Source organism: Chamaea fasciata, unplaced genomic scaffold (genome assembly GCF_029207755.1).
Source record: "Chamaea fasciata isolate MVZ Bird 193981 ecotype frontalis unplaced genomic scaffold, bChaFas1.0.hap1 SCAF_15, whole genome shotgun sequence".
NCBI classification, from domain to species: Eukaryota; Metazoa; Chordata; class Aves; order Passeriformes; family Sylviidae; genus Chamaea; species Chamaea fasciata.
In genome coordinates, this window is record NW_027094100.1 from 7,642,553 (window position 1) to 7,649,455 (window position 6,903).

A 6,903-nucleotide genomic window follows, 5' to 3' on the forward strand; every position below is an offset into this window, starting at 1 on the left:
CAGAGGTGGCATTTGCCAAGCAGCCTTGGGCAAACAGAAGGAACTCCTCAGTGCCCAGCTGGCTCATCCCTGCTGCCAAGGCTGGACAAGCACTCCCCCGGCTATGGAGAGAAATCAGACCAATATTTCTCCACCTGCTTTGGGAATACACACTGGTACAATAAGATGGTGGAGTCTAACAATTCTTTGATGTGAGAAACAGTTGTTTTGTGTTGTGTCTGTCTTCCTTGGGAAGCTGTCAGTGCCACCCCTCCTGCCCCTTCAGTGTCCAAAAACGCTCTTCCATCCTCAGACTGAAAGCATAAACAAAAGGGTCTGTCACTGGTCCGCCCTCACCAAGAGCCAGAGGAACACCCCAGTTATCTGAAGAGCTGCACATTTGATCCCTCCTTGAGAACGTCCCTTCTCCCATCACCCAGCTGTGACCTTGCTGATCACCCAGCACCCCTGCACGACCCACTGTGGCTGCCACTTGATCCCAGCAGGAGCAGCAGAGCTCAGCAGCAGCCAGGACATCATTTCTTTACCCCCAGGCCCTCCCCGTTTTGTTAATCTGTTCATTGCATTACTAACTGATAAACTGAGGCAATCTCCTTTCTTGTCTTTCCACCTGCATCCTTCATTTCCCTCAAGGGCTGCATCACTGCTCCTGCATCTCTACTCACAGAAATTGCTCTGCTCCTACTGTTGCTCTCTGTGTTCAGTTTTTCTGCATTTCTGAAGCAGAGTTTTGGGTAGAATTACTGGAATCTGGAGAAACATCCCCATGAATCAGACCCATTAGTTCCCTGATGTTGTATGCTTTTGTTTGACTTCTCTTTATATGTATTTGGTGGGAAGTGACATGGTGAGACAGATCCAAAAAGTCAGTGTTGACACGTCCCCAGGGGAAGCCCTGCTGCAGTGTGACTTTCACACACACTGGGCCCTGTCAACCCCTCCACTCCTTGCTGCTGACATTTTTGAGTCTATCAGTGGTGAAAGCAAGGCAGGAGCTGGTCTCTGACCCTGTTACAAAAGTCTTAATACAAAAATTCATCCCAGGTGGGCCCCAAGCACATGGCAATTGGCAGGAGCTGCTGGCAGCAGGTGGATGGCAGCTCTGGGGCTTTGGAAACCTGTGTTACACATTGCTTTGGTTTTTAGCTGCAAGAAAGCCAAGAACAGCCCAACATCTGCCTTTGCAGTGAAAATTATAGCAAGCTGCTGACAGTGCCAGGGTGTTTCTAAATTGATTCTTACTCCCTCTGCCTTCTTGTGTGAAATAAATTGGTATAATTAGTTTGTGAATTAACATAAGGTGGCTTTAGAGATACAATAGGTCTTTGCAAGGCTTAATCCATTTACAGCTCGTGAGCAAATTGTTTAATTAGTGGGAAATATTTATACTAAGTGCATCTGAAAACTTCAGCCAGGATCTTATTCCAAGCTATGTGGCAGCCCTGGAGAGTCCAGAGGGAGCCCAGCATAAAGAGCCATGATGGGTCAGATCCTTCCTTGGACATTTTCACTCCAGATGAGATGTGGTGTCTGGTACGTCTGAAATAGCTCCATATTCCAAAGGTCAGGGTGATTTTTATCCGTCTTCATGGCAGTGTGTGCAGGAATGACCTGTGGGGCTGGGCTGAGGGCTGGACTGTCTGAGCATGGGCAGAGCCCACCAGGGGATGGCCCAGGCTGCAAGGAGCAGGAGCTCTGTGCTCTGGACTGGCCTCAGTGGCTCCCAGCCTGGTTTCCCAGGGGCCCTCAGAGCCTGGGCCATACTGGGAGATGGAGGAGGCTGGTCCCAGCGCCCTGGGACATCCCAGCGCCCTGGGACATCCCAGCTCCAGCCTCACCCCATCCCACTCCATCCCCTCTGAGTGGGATGTGGTGGGAAGGGCCCCAAAGCACACCTGCAGTGATCTTGCAGGTAGTGTCTTTTCTTACCTCTACAGGAGACCCAAACACCTGTGAAGTTCTAGGGGAAATGGAGCTGTTCTCTTTATTCACTTGCCTCTTTGGTAAACTAAGAAATATGGGGGGAAAAAAATAGCTCTTGTTTTTTTAATCTCTGTATCTGGCTTTATTTATACAATCCATCAAGAGGTATCTCATCAACAACATTATTTAAGCTGAAATAAGAGACTCACTATTAGTCTTAAAAATTCATAAAATAAACAGGTTTTGACATTTAATTTGTTGTAGCCAGTAAAAGAAAAAAACTACCGAGCAAACATTATGCAGAAAATATTTAAGCAAAGTAGAAATCAGTGTTCTTTATATGGGAACTTAAACCAGAACCGTATATTTTGCGTGTTCTGTTTACTTTTGTGTCGGGTAAGATGAAGTGTGCAGTTTGTATTGTTTGCTTAGGGAATAATTTAAGCGTGGCTAAGAATGGAGCATCTGTCGAACAACTCTTTGGTCAGTAAACACTGTAAGACATTTTTTATTAAACACAGCCCAGCCTTCCCCCTTTGCAGGCATGGATGAGAACAGTAGGCACATGAATTATCTTCAGCAGAAGCACCAGGCTGAGCAGAGCAGGAAGAAATGGCTGCTTTGTATCAGACCTGTGCGGGCATCAGGATGATTTGCGCTGTGAAGAAAAGAAATGAAGGGTAGAGCCAACGCAGCTGGGCTCCACAGAAAGTAATGAATGTCAAATCAGTGAGTGCCTGAGGTACCATCCTCCAAAAGAAAGCAGAAGTGGGCTGGTGGATAATAGGTTTTCCATTAGTTTACCCGGGCTCATCATTTCACTGAGTTGATTTTGGTACAAGAAGGACAATCTTGTCTTGTTTAGAGATCTGCTGTGCACCACTGCCTGCTGAAATCCATGAATGGCCAATGCAGAGAGAGGCCATGCAGGACAAGGTATTCCTCAGGGGGAAACACATGGGCAAAACTCAGGAAACAGCTGGCTGAGGTATCAAAGGGCAGCTTGGGGCTGTTGGGACTTCACCCTTTTCATCAGACTGTGATTGGAACTGCCTGGCTGCAGTGCTGCCTCCTCCTGCCCTGGCCTCCTGCACTGGCTGCTGTGGCAGGAAACACCTCGGCCTCAGTACCTGTGATACATGAATCATCATGGTTATGATTTAAAAAGCATCTTCTTTGAAGCTTATGAACTGTTGAGAAATTCTGTTATAAAAAACCAGGAAAGATTGATGGAGGTAAACACACTGCTTGGATTATTTACTTCTGTTTAAATTTCACTAGCTTTTAAAAAGTGTTATTAATGAAATCCATACTCCTATAAGTGTTATTCAAAGGAACACATGGTATAAGCCATGGAATTTTGCCCGTCTTTCCCTGTTTTGCTTTCCCACCCCTCCATTTCTTCACCTGCATCTCTCACGTGCTTCTGACCTGCAAAGATGAGTTCCCAGGGTGAGCTGGGGCTCCTGGCTTTGCTGCCCTGCAAACAATGAGAAGACATAGTCAAAAGGTGTTTCCACGCAGAGGAGAGCTATTTTGATTATTTCTAACAATGCATGTGAAACTCCCAAGTTCAGGTACACATTAATTAACATGTTCTTCATTTGGTCTAATGGGAGCTGTGATACAAACAAGAGAGGTGAGGCTGGGACTGAGCAGCCTGTGCTGGGATCCCAATGTGGAACAGCAGATGCTACAGGTTGTGCCGAGAGATTGGTTTCAATTTGCTCTTCTGCACAAAACTGGGAGCTGGGTGAGCCAGACCAAAGCAGAGAGGTGGCAGATGGGATGAGAGCAAGATGATTAATAGAAATTTACTGAGCAGCCTTGTATTAGCTCCTGCTGCATGTTCTGAAGTGTTTGATTGTGAAGATCTTCTCTGGTTTAGGGGCAAATCTGCTTCTCTGCGGTAGCAGTCCCACCGTGGTCTTCAGAAGCACTTCACTGTCCATATTGCTTAACCAGCTGGGAAGTGAAACTGGAAAAGAAAGGAAAAGAAAGAGAAGAAAGGAAAAGGAAAAGATACACAGGAAAAGAGTCTCCAGTTCCCTGAAGCAGGCTGAGAACGAGGGACAGGAAAAGAGGAGCTGCAGCAGGAAAGCAATAAACAGAGACCCAGACAAGCACAGTGATAGAGACAGACTTTTAGATCAGTAAGAAACTGTGAAGAAAAGCCTGTTCAATAAAAAAACTGCCAACAGGGAACCAGGGGGATAGTATCTACTAAATGACATCATTTACCACTCTGCTTGTTATCACTCATTACACTTTAGATCCTATTATGTGCTGCTTAATGTGAATCTGGCCCCTGCTGTGTCAGGCACAACACACAAAAAGAGGGAAAAAATCACTTCTTGCCCCAAGGAGTTCATGGTGGAGTAGAAGGACTATTTCCATGAAATAGTTGCATGATCAGTTCAGTGCTGGAGGTTCTGGAAGACAGTGACAGGTGGACAATATGTTGCTCAGGGTTTTGTAACAAAAGCAAATTATATATATGTAAAATAGAAATTACAGTTGGCTGAGTGCACTACAAGAAAACCTTGGAGGTATGGCAGTTTCATTTTGTTGAAGGGAAGTGATTCATTTTAGTGGCATAGGGATGCTGGAGATTTCATTAGATCTTAGATTTTACTAGGCTACATATCTTCACTGTTCTAACTCCTGTGGGATTTGGGCTTTCATTTGGAACCCGACCATCCTTGGTAACCACTCTTGCTTTGATATGGCTGCTGCTTCTAATGAAGAATCCAAAAATTCAGCAAGTGATAAGTGCTAGAGTAGAGAAGAATTCAGGCAAAGTCTTGTAATCCAAAATGATCTTTTTAAATAGCTCCAAGAAAGCTTTATAACACCACTGCAGTTTAAGGGAGCAACAGGAGTCAGCAAGAAGGATTGGGCAGGAGGAGGCTGTAGTCAGCCCAGCCCAGCAGGTTGGCTGAATTCAGGATAGATAAGACTGGTTTGTCTTTGTAAGAGAGAGTTTGAGGGTATGTTGTTGGTTTTAAGAAAAAAAAAAATTGGTTGTTTTTTTTTGTTTGGTTGTTTGTTTTGCAGGGAGCATCATTTCCAGTTAATAAGGATATATTTGATGATAGCAGGGAAGTGAATTTGTGGAGGAATGATTGCCAGCAGATGGCTTATAGCTACAGAAGGATGCATCCCAAGTCTGAGGTGTCCTTAACTACCCCAAATGACAAAATTATCCTGAGACCCGAGAGAGAGGGGCTTTCTTCTAAATTCATCTACTGTGGTAAGTGGGGTTGGGTGTTCTTTGCAAGAATGGCAGGGTAAGAGACAAAGCTCAACAAATTTCAGGGGATAAGTTAAACTCTACGAAGCCTTGTCAGGTTTCTCCCTATGTAAATATATGTTTAATTCATACATTTAATTGATCAAATTCAGAAATGTGTAACAACACAGGACTACCTTGGACTCTGCTATCAACTCCTGAAAGAAAATCCAAGCCTTAGGCTCTTCCATTTGCATATAAAATGTATTTTTGAGTAGACCATTGAATGGGTGTGAAAAAGGTGCAAATATTTCAGAGCAGAGAAATATTTCTCATGGGAAATTCAATGGGAAATTCACACAACATCCTCCAGCCTGGTCAGAATTAAATACCTGCCCTGGAGACAGAGGCTGAGGCCAAACTAAACCCCAGTTCTTCCTTTAGTCACAGGGACATTGCTATGACTCAGTTTCCTCAATTTAAGGTTAATTGGATTTATTTTGAAGAATGCACCTTATTCCATGGAACTTACCATACTCCATTTATTTCCAGAAGTCCCCATCAGCTGCAGAAATTTCCTCCTTTGTTTCACTGCATTTGACAATAGAAGAGACTTTTCCTCTCTCAACTGGCAGATTAACCATTATAGTTAGTGAAAAATACTGTCCAACAGGGTTAAGTCATCCCACTCAGATGGCTTTGACTTTGCCATGCCAATTACTAATTTCCATTAAATTCAAAATATGTTTTATGCTGATAAAGCTTCTTAGAGCATTTTCTCTAAAGCTGTATTAAAGAAAGTGACGCTTACATAAGTCCTTTGGAATACCTAATGTGCCGTGACTTTTGCTATAAATATGTGCCAGTTCATTATTTTCACTAAAGTTCACAAGTGGGTAGGTATTGATTACTTTGTAGTTAAAAGGGAAAAATCTTGGATACTTGCACATGGTCTGGATAAGCTTACAAAGCAATCTGCTGTTTTCAGTCTGGCCAAGTGGGTGGTTATTTTCCAGGATTTTCTACCTTCTGTTTCCTCCTGGGTTTCCATATTTTTTATGCTGGACGGTAATTTGCTGCCTGTAAAAGGAGGTTTACTGATAAGATTCAACTAGAAAACTCTCTCCCCCAAGTCCAAATAGGTTTTTCACACCAGGGAAGACCCTTAAAGAATGTGAGGATGAGAAGAGATTCACAAAAAACATGAAGATGGGTTGGGGAGGGAATATGAGTCCTGGCAGCTGGCCATGGGTAGAGCTGCCCCACAGCAAATCCCTCCTCTATGGGATAGGCTGGATTTAATGGATCTATCTGCACCACGGAGCAGCATCTCACACAATTTGCCCAAATTTGTCCTTGTTTGTCTCTGACTTCTCCCTTAAAGCTCCTGCAGCCTCGGGGTGATGGGCTGCTGGTCCAGCATCCACAGCGGGCTGAGAGTCGCTTTGGGATGTTTGTCCACACTGTTGCACACAACTTAATTAGCCTGTGTGCTAATTGATTCCCTGCTCCTCTCGCTAACAGGCCCAATAAAGCAAGTGAAGGGCTGTCAGTCTGGTGTGTTTTAGGCACCTTGGAGCAAATGCAGCGTGCCTGGCTGATAATGAAACTGCTGTCAGCTGAAGGACATCGTACATGCTGCTCTGGGGATGAGCCATCAGCTCTGGGGCACTTTGGTTTGCTGCTTTGTTTTTCCCTGTCATTTTCTCAAACAGAAATAATTTCCAAGGTCTTGTGTTCTATTATAA

The 6,903-nt window shown here is 44.3% G+C and overlaps 1 long non-coding RNA gene across 1 annotated transcript; it reads left to right on the forward strand.

The window, feature by feature from the left end:
- The first annotated feature begins 1,405 nt into the window (after positions 1-1,405).
- On the forward strand, positions 1,406-5,898 carry LOC136297282 (uncharacterized). Its single transcript, XR_010723123.1, has 4 exons — positions 1,406-1,533; positions 2,466-4,472; positions 4,981-5,176; positions 5,708-5,898. It is a non-coding gene; the product is annotated as an uncharacterized lncRNA (long non-coding RNA).
- Positions 5,899-6,903: the final 1,005 nt, after the last annotated feature.